Source organism: Stegostoma tigrinum, chromosome 30 (genome assembly GCF_030684315.1).
Source record: "Stegostoma tigrinum isolate sSteTig4 chromosome 30, sSteTig4.hap1, whole genome shotgun sequence".
In the NCBI taxonomy this organism is placed as follows: Eukaryota; Metazoa; Chordata; class Chondrichthyes; order Orectolobiformes; family Stegostomatidae; genus Stegostoma; species Stegostoma tigrinum.
In genome coordinates this window covers 6,955,731-6,969,861 of record NC_081383.1, presented here as the reverse complement: position 1 = coordinate 6,969,861, position 14,131 = coordinate 6,955,731, and the positions used below count along the sequence as shown (strand labels likewise).

Here is a 14,131-nt window from a genome sequence, read left to right as displayed (position 1 = left end):
TAGCCACCTGTGACACCGCTTTCAATGAACTAGGTCCCTCTGTTTGCAGCACTCCTCAGGACCTTACCATTTACTGTATAAATCTTATCTTAGTTTCACTTTCCAAAGTGCAACACCTCACACTTAGCTGTGTTGACTTGCATTCGCCAATCCTGAGGCAACTTCCCCATCTGATTAAGATCCCTGTGCAATTTTTGATAGGGTTCCTTGGTATCAACAATACTTCCTAATTTTGTGTCATCCACAAAGTTACCAACCATGCCTTGTACATTCACATCCACATAGTTTGTGTGAATAACGAAGGTTCCAGCACCAACCCCTGTGGCACCCCACTAGTCACACGCCTCCAGTTCGAGAAACAACCTTCATCCATCACCCTTGGCTTCCTACCATCCAGCCAGTTTTGCACCCAATTAGCTAGATCTCCCTGGATCCCATGCAACCTAACTTTCATGAGTAGCCTGCTGTTCAGGATCTTGTCAAAGGCCTGACTAGAGTCCATAGAGACAGCAGCTGCTGCCTTACTCTCATCTATCCTCTTGGTTACCTCTTTGAAAAAGTCTAAAAGATTTGTCGGACGTGACTTCCCACGTACAAATCCATCCTGACTAACCCTAATGAGGCCTTGACAAACCAAATGTTGATTGATCCTGTCCCTCAGTATCCTACCCAATAACTTAGCTATCACTGATGTCAGGCTCACTGGCCTGTAGTTCCCTGGCTTGTCTTTGCTACCTTTCTTAAACAATGGAACAACATTAGCCACCTTCCAGACTTCCGGAACTTCACCAAGGAAGCAAAAATCTCTGCAAGGGCCTCTGCAATATCTTCCCTAGTCTCCCACAACATCCGAGGATGGATTTGATCAGGCCTAGGGAATTTATCCACCTTAGTGTTCTTTAAGGCTGCAAATGTGTCCTTCCTCAAATTCTTGACTTGTTTCCCTTAAATGTATCAAACTATTCACTTCAAAATCTCCCCTCCCGCAACCACAACCCAAAACCAGCCTAGCTAGTCCTGGCTTCCCTAACCATTCCTCCCACCTGAAGCCCCATCCCCACCTACGTCCCACTGACCTCATCCCACCTTCTTGACCTGTCTGTCCTCCCTGGACTGACCTATCCCCTCCCTAACTCCCCACCTACACTCACCTTCACTGGCTCTAACCCTGCCTCTTTGACCAGTCTGTCTCCTTTCACCCTATCAGCTCTTTTATCCATCTTCTGTCCGCCTCCCCCCGTCTCCATATTTATTTCAGAACCCCCTGCCCCTCCCTCATTTCTGAAGAATGTCCAGACCCAAAACGTCAGCCTTCCTGCTCCTCTGATGCTGCTTGGCCTGCTGTGTTCATCCAGCTTCACACCCTGTTATCTCAGATTCTGCAGCATCGGCAGTTCCTACTGTCTCTCTGTTCGCTTTTGTTTTGCCATTCTTTGTGTGAAAGGAATTTCTTATTGGTTTTCTTGCAACTATTTTGTTTCAATGGTGTCTCGTCAAGCTCTTCCCCACAGGAGGAAACATTCTATCTCCACCCATTCTACCCAATGTTCTGATCATTTTGAAGACCTCTCTATTCGGTCATTCCTTCACTTTCAGTTTTTTAAAAGCCTATCATCCGTTTGCTGAGATGAATATGCTATGTGTCTGCAGTTATTCTTGTTAATCTTTTCTGCACCCTCTTCAGTGCCTCAATGTCCATTTTCATAATATATCTATAAGACCTCTATGAATGGCCTCCAAAATGTGTTCTAGTCCAGATTTACATAATATCTCTCTCAAATTTGAAAGTACATCACAGATCATGCCTCAGATTGATTCTCACTGTGCACTTGCTACCATGTGGAATGGTGTGTTGATTAGTGGATATGCGGTAAAGGAAAGTTAGATGTACACATGAGAAAGAATAGGAAGATATGTTCATTAGAAGAGGTAGGATGGATGGAAGCTTGTTTCGAGCATAAGATGCGCAAACCAGAGGGGCAGAATGGCCTCATTCTGATCAATAAATTTGATGTGTAGGGAAGCATAGCACATTACTTTTCATGCAGTAAGGTCTGCCAGACATCATTATTGGAATCTAAAGACATAAGTGGCAGATTATTGCTGACATCTGTGATTAAAATTTACAATTTTTCCTTGAATATTTTCAGTTTAAATTTTCAAAACATACAAGCTTATCCTTAAACTATTTATTTGAAATCTTGGAATAAGGTGCTGTATTTATGTTGCATTTTTTAAATGTTTTTCATGAGTTATTTCTCAGATACTTTATGCAGTGAATTGTTTCTGGAGTGCGGTATTGTTATATTGGAAAACTTTTCCATTGCAGTTCAGTGTACTTATACCTTTGGGATTGACAGGAAGGAGCCATAATCACTTTTCTTTTTAAATAGCAGTGAAAACGGGAGAAAAGGACCATTCCTGCCAGAGCTTGCTGTGGAATAATCCAGATGTTGAATTTAAAAACCCATAACCAATTAAAATTTTAAGTCTGCATTTCTCAAATTCCATAGTCCATAGACAGATTTTGTAATTGCCAATCTGTTTTATAATACTTGATTTTTTTTCTCGAACATTAAAATAAAAGCCGTTATAATTAACTGCTCAGTTTTTGAGTTAGTGACTCTGAGAGTGGATTATCAGATGGTCAGCTAGTTAGTTCCTAGAAATATATACTTAAACTGGGCATACTTCCTCCTGTTTGCGGTTCAGTTGGAAGTATCTATCTGTTAATACGTTTAAAAGTTCCTGCCATTTTTTTAAACAATCATAAACTGCTGTGACTACACTTAAAATGGAAACTTCGAGGTAAGCATGCCATGCCGCAATATAATCATGTAGTGAAATTGTTACGATTTCACATTTGATGTGAGAATTTATAATGCAGATATGTATGGGATGGGGAACAAAAAGTTCTGAGGGAGGGCCGCGGAACCCAAAACTTTAACTCTGATTTTTGTTTTCTCCACAGATGCTACCAGACCTGCTGAGCTTTTCCAGCATCTTCTGTTTTTATTCCTGATTTACAGAATCTGCAGCTCTTTCTGTTTTTATTTATGTAAGTGATAGTGGTTTCACTTCAAAATTTGTATCCCAGTCCCATTATATTCTGTCTTCCAGTGATCTGTTAGGAAGGCAAATGGTATGTTAGCCTTTTTGCGAGATGGTTTGAGTATGGGAGCATGATTGTCTTGCTGCAGCTATGTAGAGCTATGATCTGACCAGACCTGGAGTACTGTGATGCAGTTTTGCTCTCCTTACGTAAGGAAAGAGATATGTATTGATGCGAAAGTTCAGTGACTGATTACTAGGATAAGGTAAGATTAGCTTGAGTGGGCCTGTATTCACTGGAGTTTAGAAGGATGAGAGGGGGTTTCATTGAAATGTTGCTGTTCATGCAGTAAGGTCTGCCAGACAAGCTTATTGAAATCTGAAGACATCAGTGGCAGATTATTTCTGATATCTGTGATTAAAATTGTCAATCGTGGGCAGACTGAATATACTTAAGATGATTCCCCTAACCAGAAGGTGGTGGGGAAGAGTGCGGGGTTGGGCCAAAGCTTGTATAGCACCACATCCACAAGCATCCCTCTACCGCTGATCCTCAGAAGCAGCAGTGTGTATTATCTATTAGATGCCCTGCAGAAATCTGCCAAAGATCCTCAGACAGCTCCTTCCAAACCCATGATCATATTCATCTTAGAAGGTCAAGATCAACAGATACTTGGGAACACCATCACCTGCAAATTCCTTTCCAAGCCCCTCACCGTCCTGTCTTGGAAATATATCACTGTTCCTTCACTGTCATTGGGTCAAAAACTTGGAATTCTCTCCTTAATGGCATTGTGGGTCAACCTACAGCATGTGGGCTGCAGCAGTTCAAGAAGGCAGCTCACTACCACCTCCTTAAGCACAGCTAAGGGCAGATAATAAGTTGCTGGTCAGCCAGTGACACCCACATCCCACGACTGATTTTAAAAAAGTAAAGAATTTGCTCTTGAATTCCGTATTGTGTTTATTAGTGACTTTCAGATGTTTATGGCCCTATTTCTGATTTTTACCCAAGTGGTAGCACCTCCTTCATGTCTGCCCCATCAAATCCCTTCAAAATTTTAAAGGCATCTCTCAGGCTAGCCCGGGAGAAATGGTTTTGGCTACACCAATGCCACCTGAAGGTTGCAGGAACAGCATCTCATATTTTGCTTGGGAACCCTGCAGCCCACTGGTATCGATGTGGACTTGACAAGCTTCAAAATCTCCCCTCCCCCGACTGCATCCCAAAACCAGCCCAGCTCGTCCCTGCCTCCCTAACCTGTCCTTCCTCTCACCAATCCCCTCCTCCCACCTCAAGCCCTACGCCCATCTCCTACCTACCAGCCTCATCCCGCCTCCTTGACCTGTCTGTCCTCCCTGGACTGACCTATCTCCTCGCTAACTCCCCAACTACATTCACCTTTACTGGCTCCATCCCCGCCTCTATGACCTACTGTCTCCTCTCCAACTATCTGGCCCCCCCATCCCTATTTATTTCAAAATTCCCACTCCCTCCCCCATTTCTGAAGAAGGGCCTAGACTCAAAACGTCAGCTTTCCTGCTCCTCTGTTAGTGCTTGGCCTGCTCTGTTCATCCAGCTCTACACCCTGTTATCTCAGGTTACCCTGTTGGTTTTCTGTTTTCTAGAGTAAGTACCCCCTGCCTGTTCAGTGTTCCTTGCTAGTTGTAACCCCCTTTATTCTGGAATCTATTATTGTTATGGATCTTCTTGGCACTGCCTTCACTTGCCTGTGAGACCGGTCCATAATAGGATTAAACTTGATCTTGTCTCTGTCTGTGCAATGTCATGGGAGGCTGACAAGTAATAGTGATTAGGATCATTTCTGTTCCTCTTTTTAGTTCAGGTGCATTGTGTTCAATTGCTGTATTTCAGTTGTACACCCAATTGAATTCTAACCCTCTCTATATTACAAAGTAAAACTGTTTCCACCTCCATAGAATCGCCTGCATTTGCCTCACGCAGCCCCTATCTGGCTGAAAACTCCACCGAAGCCTTTCTCATCTCAGACAGCCTAAGGTGATATTCTCAGAGATAATGGGAACTGCAGATGCTGGAGAATTCCAAGATAATAAAATGTGAGGCTGGATGAACACAGCAGGCCAAGCAGCATCTCAGGAGCACAAAAGCTGACGTTTCGGGCCTAGACCCTTCATCAGAGCATATTCTGCCCTGTTTGTGATACATTCTTTCAGATGAGATGTTAAACCAAGGACCTATCACACCTTTTGGGTGGCCGTGAAAAGATTTGTTGGCAGAATTTGGCAGCATGGTGGCTCAGTGGTTAGCACTATTGCCCCACAGTGCCGGGAACCTGGGTTCCATTCCACCTTCAGGTGACTGTGTGGAGTTTGCACATTCTCTCAGTGTCTGTGTGGGTTTCTTCCGGGTGCTCCAGTTTCCTCCCACAGTCCAAAGATGAGCAGGGTAGGTTGATTGGCCATGCTAAGTTGCTGAGAGTGTTCAGGGATGTGTAGATTAGGTGGGTTATAGGAGAATGGGTCTGTGTGGGATGCTCTGAGGGTTTGTCTTGACTTGTTGGGCCGAAGGGCCTGTTTCTGCACCGTAGGGATTCTATGATTCTAGGAATTTAGAGAAGAGCAGGGTAGAGCCATTCCTGGTGGCCTGGCCAATATTTATCCCTCAATCAACATCTCACAAATGAATTATCTGGCCATGGTGAGAGCTTGCTCTGCATAAATTGGCTGCTGTGTCTCCTACATTACAAATGACTATACTTCTGAAGCCCTTTATTGGCTGAAATGCCCTTTTGGACATCCTAAAGTTGTGAAAGAGGGTGTGTAAAGGTTTGTTCTTCCTGTTTCTTTTCATTTGGCAGCGATGCATATTTTGAGAGCAGCTACGATCTGTACTTTAACCACATGAGCAGCCTGTTAAATTGGACACTTGAGTGTGGGGGGTTTTGAGACCCAGGCATGTCTGATCTTAGCATTGTTCAACATCCAAGCATTTGCATTTTCCAGCTGAGTGTTGGAGGATAGACCACCTGATTATTTTAATCCCCATCCCCCCATCTCTCTCTCTCACACGTGCATGTGCACGCGTACACACACATACCATGGGACCACTGAGGCCAAATACCCTGCTGCTATCCACGGATCAGATCAGCTAATGCAATACCAGAAGAAGGCTTCCGCTGTGCATTGAAGTAGGAAAACAGGATAGAAAGAACTTGTACCAAACAAAAGCAGAAAGTGCTGGAGACTCTCAGCTGGTCTGGCAGCATCTGTAGAGAGCAACAGGTCACTGAACTCGAAAGTGTTAACTCTGCTGAGTTTCTGCAGCAGTTTTTGTGTGTTTGTTTCAAATCTCCAGCATCTACAGTGCTGTTTTATTATAAACAGAACTTAGATTTATTTAGTGCCTTTCACCATCTCAGGAGCTCTAAAAATGATTTCCAGCTAATGTAGTTTTGCATGATTTGAAGTTATAATGTCGACAGTACAGTGAAACACAGTAACAACAGCGTGTATGCCTATTGTTATGTAGGAAGTGGTGATAAAGCAGATGTTTGGGTTCGCAGGTCTTGGCAGAAGTTCTTACCCCATTTAACCTGCGTAATTTTTCACCGAGTCTCAAGCCAAAAGGAGTTGCAATGATGGTGACCAGGTGTGAGGCCCCTTGCCAGGTTGCCTGTAGCTTTGAGGGAGCTGAAGCCAAGTTAATCCAGGATGCACAACAAATGCAAATAAAACTGTTTATGTTTCATTACAACAAACAAAATGTCCTTTTTAAAAGTTGTGTCCTCACCTGTTTGCCTGTCATGGATGGGACACTAGCAAGACATTTCAACTTCATTTTGAACTTGCAGAAAACCCTTTCACCTCTGGTACAGAATGATAGCAAATACTATTTTTCATTCTTGGGATGTGAGCATTGGCAGAATCTGTTACCGGACGGTCTGCTGCTCTGTTTGTCTGCAATGACAAAAACACTTCAGGAGTACTTCATTGGCTGCAGAGTGCTTTGGGACATCTTGTGATCATGAAAGTCATTTACATCAATGCATTTGTCTGTTCCAGCTGAGTGGCTGACTTGACTGGTACAGAGTGCAGTTAGAGTCATTTGTGTTGATGGTGCTAGTGGAGTCACATTGAGGCTCAGGATGGAAGGTGTCCTTCCTGGAAGGCTATGTGTGAATCATTTAGATGTATTTTAATTTTTTTAATATTAAAATTTTCAAATGTCCTGGTGGAATATTAATTCATGTTATGAGTTCAGCACCCTAGAATTGAAAATTCGGTGACGCAACCACAACACTACCATGTGACACAGCAAGAACTGCAGATGCTGGAGTCAGAGACAACATTATGTGGAGCTGGAGGAACATTGCAGGTCAGGCAGCGTCAGAGGAGCAGCAAAGTTGACATTTTGGGTCAGGAACCGGCCCCACTTGTCCTCTTCATTTATTTCCCAGCTCCCTTCCCCATTTCTGAAGAAGGGTCCCGACCTGAAACATCAACTTTCCTGCTCCTCTGATGCTGCCAGGCCTGCTGTGTCCCTCCAGCTCCACACTCTGTTGTCACAACACTACCGTGCTTTATTCCCATGATTTTGTTGATGTACATGTTGTGTTCCATTTTATTTTCAGGAGCACTTGTATGTAAGTGCTAATTGTATAACTCGCAAGATTGATAACTATGCAGAAGGAGGTCGTTTGGCCCATCGTGTCTGCTTGACTGTCCAAATGAGCAGCTTACCTTGGCTTTCTCCCATAACCTTGCAAATTTGAAATTCCTTTTCAAATAATGATCTAGCTCCCTTTTGAATGCCTTGATTGAATCTGCCTCCGTTATTCTCTCGGGCAGTGCATTCCACATCCCAACCACTTGCTGTGTGAAAAGATTATTATGAAAAGTCGAAAGAGAAATTAATTTAAATCTGTGCCATTTCATTCTTGTCCTGTCAGAAGTAAGTGGCTGTAATTTACTTTTCTGTGCGTAGTCTGCAACTTTTAAAAGGAGCATGCCTTTGAAGTTACTCCTTCTAGGGAGCACTTCTCTACTCTTTTATTTTTGTTGTCAGCCCACCTCAAACATATTAACCTATGCAGTTCCTCGAGACCAGTATCACACCAAACCATCATCTCCAACACCATTCACGACCTCATCACCTCAGGGGACCTCCCACCCACAGCCTCCAACCTCATTGTTCCCCAACCCCGCACGGCCCGTTTCTATCTCCTTCCCAAAATCCACAAACCTGCCTGCCCTGGTCGACCCATCGTCTCAGCCTGCTCCTGCCCCACCGAACTCATCTCCACCTATCTGGACTCCATTTTCTCCCCTTTGGTCCAGGAACTCCCCACCTACGTCCGTGACACCACCCACGCCCTCCACCTCCTCCAGGACTTCCAATTCCCTGGCCCCCAACACCTCATATTCACCATGGACGTCCAGTCCCTGTACACCTGCATTCCGCATGGAGATGGCCTCAAGGCCCTCCGCTTCTTCCTGTCCCGCAGGCCCGACCAGGCCCCCTCCACCGACACTCTCATCCGCCTAGCTGAACTCGTCCTCACACTCAACAACTTCTCTTTTGACTCCTCCCACTTCCTACAGACTAAGGGGGTGGCCATGGGCACCCGCATGGGCCCCAGCTATGCCTGCCTCTTTGTAGGTTACGTGGAACAGTCCCTCTTCCGCACCTACACAGGCCCCAAACCCCACCTCTTCCTCCGGTACATTGATGACTGTATCGGCGCCGCCTCTTGCTCCCCAGAGGAGCTCGAACAGTTCATCCACTTCACCAACACCTTCCACCCCAACCTTCAGTTCACCTGGGCCATCTCCAGCACATCCCTCACCTTCCTGGACCTCTCAGTCTCCATCTCAGGCAACCAGCTTGTAACTGATGTCCATTTCAAGCCCACCGACTCCCACAGCTACCTAGAATACACCTCCTCCCACCCACCCTCCTGCAAAAATTCCATCCCCTATTCCCAATTCCTCCGCCTCTGCCGCATCTGCTCCCACGATAAGACATTCCACTCCCGCACATCCCAGATGTCCAAGTTCTTTAAGGACCGCAACTTTCCCCCCACGGTGATCGAGAACGCCCTTGACCGCGTCTCCCGCATTTCCCGCGACACATCCCTCACACCCCGCCCCCGCCACAACCGCCCCAAGAGGATCCCCCTTGTTCTCACACACCACCCTACCAACCTCCGGATACAACGCATTATCCTCCGACACTTCCTCCATTTACAATCCGACCCCACCACCCAAGACATTTTTCCATCCCCTCCCCGGTCTGCTTTCCGGAGAGACCACTCTCTCCGTGACTCCCTTGTTCGCTCCACACTGCCCTCCAACCCCACCACACCCGGCACCTTCCCCTGCAACCGCAGGAAATGCTACACTTGTCCCCACACCTCCTCCCTCACCCCCATCCCAGGCCCCAAGATGACATTCCACATTAAGCAGAGGTTCACCTGCACATCTGCCAATGTGGTATACTGCATCCACTGTACCCGGTGCGGCTTCCTCTACATTGGGGAAACCAAGCGGAGGCTTGGGGACCGCTTTGCAGAACACCTCTGCTCAGTTCGCAACAAACAACTGCACCTCCCAGTCGCAAACCATTTCCACTCCCCCTCCCATTCTCTTGATGACATGTCCATCATGGGCCTCCTGCACTGCCACAATGATGCCACCTGAAGGTTGCAGGAACAGCAACTCATATTCCGCCTGGGAACCCTGCAGCCATATGGTATCAATGTGGACTTCACCAGTTTCAAAATCTCCCCTTCCCCTACTGCATCCCTAAACCAGCCCAGTTCATCCCCTCCCCCCACTGCACCACACAACCAGCCCAGCTCTTCCCCCCCACCCACTGCATCCCAAAACCAGTCCAACCTGTCTCTGCCTCCCTAACCGGTTCTTCCTCTCACCCATCCCTTCCTCCCACCCCAAGCCGCACCCCCAGCTACCTACTAACCTCATCCCACCTCCTTGACCTGTCCGTCTTCCCTGGACTGACCTATCCCCTCCCTACTTCCCCACCTACACTCTCTCCACCTATCTTCTTTACTCTCCATCTTCGGTCCGCCTCCCCCTCTCTCCCTATTTATTCCAGTTCCCTCCCCCCATCCCCCTCTCTGATGAAGGGTCTAGGCCCGAAACGTCAGCTTTTGTGCTCCTGAGATGCTGCTTGGCCTGCTGTGTTCATCCAGCCTCACATTTTATTATCTTGGAATCTCCAGCATCTGCAGTTCCCATTATCTCTCTCTCACTGTATGACCTCACCCACTTGTTCATTGTCATGCTGAGCCAATGGTGTAAAAACATTGGTGAGCAGTATCATAGACAAAGCTAATCTTGGTTGATCACACCTCTTTTGATATCTTCAATTTAGGCTTCAAACGGTTCCTTGAACTCTTCCCTCCCTATCTTTGAAGTAGTTACTCCAGCCCAATAACCCTGTAATATCTGCATCAAAAGCAGAAATTGCTGGGGAAACTGATCTGGCAACATCTGTGCAGACTTTCTCCAATACTTTCAGTTTTTGTTTCAAACCTCCAGTATCCGCGTTTCTTAATTTTATCTATCCTCTAATATTTGGACTGCCCTAATTCTGGCCCCTTGTGCATCCCTGATTGTAATTGCTTCACTGTTGGCAGCCATGCCTTCAGCTGCCTTGGGCTCTAAAATCTGGGTTTCCTTCTAAAACCAGTTCAACTATCTCTCTTTAAAGATGCTGACGAAAACTTACCTCTTTGATCATATTTTTGGTCACCTGTCTGCTTTATGTGGCCGAATATTAAATTGTGTTTAACGTGCCTGTGGCATGCATGGGACTTTTTACAACATTATAGGCACTGCATAAACTTCAGTTGTTGCTCTGCCTAATGATGATGATGACCATACACGTATGGTAGTGGTGTAAGTAGTAGCATTCGGAATCAAATCCTACTTCTCTACTACCCCTGGGTAAGTTTGGAGCCCAGATATGGCTTTGGCTGCTATCAGTCAACTTGGCACAGAAAGGGGATCAAACCTGAAAGTCTCCTGGTTTGCATGGTTCAGCTGTGTGTTCTCTGTCTTTGACAGGACCAGATTAACTGGTCATTCATTTTGTGGGCTGTTGGTTCAGACCTTGGCTGTGTGTTAAATAGCTGACACATTTACTTTCATAAGAGGTGCAGCACTTCAGTGTAATTCATGGTATGTGCAGCATTTAGCCATGTTGTAATTCGCGATATAAATATGAACTAGCTTGGAATTATTTATTTGAAACCAACTCTTCCAAGCTCTCATCTTCATTGTGATACTTTGCACACATACTGACATTTTTGCTTAAAAAGCGCACCGTGTTATATTCCTCACAAAACTATTTGGACGTAGAATTGCATTGCATATGTAAGTTGAGCCTGAAGTTCAGAACGCTCAGTGTAACACAGCCTCATAATCAGAGGATGGTATTTTCAAGCATACACTAACATACAGTCCTTTAAATGCTGGAAATTTAGTGTGTGAAAACTTAACGCGACAGGGGACCCAGGTTCAATTTCAGCCTCGGGCGACTGTCTGTGTGGAATTTGCACATTCTCCCTGTGTCTGTGTGGGTTTCCTCCGGGTGCTCTGGTTTCCTCCCACAGTCCAAAGATGTGCAGGCCAGGTGGCTTGGCCATGCTAAATTGCCCGTAGTGTTCAGTGGTGAGTGGGTTATAGCGGGGATGGGTCTGGGTGGGATGCTTCAAGGGGTGGTGTGGACTTGTTGGGCCGAAGGGCCTGTTCCCACACTGTAGGGAATCTGAACTAAACATTCTGGTGCCGTTCCAGCCAGTCGTTGTTCTGCCTTACTGTTCTTCTGAAGAACAAATGCCCTCTACCCTTCACATGCCCTGCCATCTGCCCACAGTGTCCCCTTCATTAGCCCACCCCTTACTTGCCTACACCTCCATCATTCACTCAGAGCCCTCTCACTCCCTCGCCCGCACCTCCCACTTGCCCACACCCTATCACTCCCACACTGCCCACTACGATTTGTAAGTTCAGTAGTAATTCACTTTTATTTACACTGTACATCACAGTGGTGCTGAAAGCACAGAATAAAGTTGAAGTGCCTTGTCAGTGCTGTCGTGTCTGCTGGTGATAAAGCTTTATGTTGGAAGATTCTGAGAGATTTTATCTAAATTGGATTGAATGAGGAACAGCTGAGCCAAGGTCTGACTGAAAGTTACGCAGCACATTTTTACAAAGATGCATCCAAAGTGTATTTCATGCCTTGGAAATGGAAGTAAACACGTGATTATATTGCACTTACATTTTTAATGCGGCTGTAAGTTTTTTTTGGAGGAACTATGACTGCGTGCTTTTTGTGCAAACCCTGCGCTTAATTTAAGTGAGTGCTGATGTTGAATGATAGTGCTTCGTTTGGTACACTGTGTCACTTTGGGCATAGCCTGATTAAGATTTTTAGGGCAAGCTCCTTCTGCTCTCTTGCAGAAAATATACACCAGGTTTGCCCAGTCTGCGCTAATCACAGCCATAGTTTAGACCCGCATCATTAGATTGTGAACTCCAGAAACACGAGGACAAAAATCTAGGCTGGCTGCAGTATAGCACTGAGTAAGTGCTGTCTGTCGGATGTGATGTTAAACCAAGACCACAACCGCTGCCTCGTGTGGAGGTGAGAATTCCCAAGTACTATTCCAAAGAAGGGCAGGGCTATTCTCTCTGATGACCTGACCATTGTCTCCTCTTCGATCATTTAAAAACGGATTATCTGGTCGTTATCATGATGCTGTGTGCAAATCATCTGCTTCAGCTCCTACATCACAACGGTGAATGCACTTCAGAAGGGTTCTACGGACTGCAAAGCCATGGTCTCAGGGCTGAAAGTTAGAGACTCCTCGTACTTTGTGTGGACTTGGTCTACTGCAGCTGGGGGCAACATTGCTGTGTTTAGAGCAGTGCTTCCCAAATTCTTTCCCACCGTGACTTCCATTTTGTGGTTTGTAAATCGTTCTGGTCCCTTGGTGAGAACAGGCCCTGTTAAAACAGTGAGCACAGCTGTTTTAACTTAGTCCAAACTCCACGGTAACCCTTACTACCTTTGGATTCTGCAGCCACTAAACTTTAGGTCCTGACTCTGCTTTACACAACCTTGGCTTAGGGAGTAGGTCAGAAAAAAATTGGGAGAGATCTAATCATAGAAGTGGGGAGAGTAGCAGATCACGTGTTTTCTTTATTTGTTAATGAAATATGGACATGACTGACTAGGCCAGTATTTATTGCCAATCCCTGATTGCCCAGAGGGCAGTAAAGAGTGAACCACATTGATGTCGTCTGGAGTCACAGGTAGGCCAGACCAGGTAAGGATGGCAGTTTCCTTCCCTAAAGAATCAAATATGTTTTTGTGATAATCGACAACGGTTGCATGGTTGCCATTCAGCCAGGTTTTTATAAATTCAGATTTTTATCAAATTGAAATTTTATCTTCAGCCATGGTGGGGTTCAAATCCATGTTCCCCAGAGCATTAGCCTGCAGTTCTGGTTTACCAATCTGATGAACCCCTTCTTCCTGAAGTATGTGAGGGGCTATGAGGTGGGAACTATCTCTGACAAAAGTTAGAAACTTCAGTTAATTTTGGAGATTTATCATTCACTTTGCCCTTGTTATTCCATAACTGCTACTGTGCCACTGCTAATTTATTAATAAATAAAACTCTTGCACCAATTTTCAGAATCATTGCCCTGTTACTACTGGATAATGTATCTTATTAAACTTCTTATGCATCTCTTTAATGATTTCTGAAGGATGGAATAAAAGACAGATGTGTCTGTTGAGCCCTGACCGCGTAATCCTTGAGTAAACAAATTAAAACTGTAACAAATATGCCGACAAGTTTACTCTAAGGAGTCTGTCGCGTCTCTCTGAGCTGTTGATGAGATCACTTATCAGTTTGCATCTGTGCCTTGGTTTGACGCACATGGATCTGTCTGGGTGACCTGAGCACATCTGTGACATAAGCATGTTAATCATCAGCATCCTGGTTTTTGATTGACTTAGTAAATAGTGTTTGCATTACAGTAACTTGTTCAGCAAGCAATT

The 14,131-nt window shown here is 45.4% G+C and overlaps 1 protein-coding gene across 2 annotated transcripts in view; it reads left to right on the top strand.

The window, feature by feature from the left end:
- The window catches only part of LOC125465635 (insulin receptor-like), a 269,756-nt gene that overhangs the window by 24,646 nt on the left and 230,979 nt on the right, over positions 1 to 14,131 (top strand). The window lies entirely within an intron of this gene.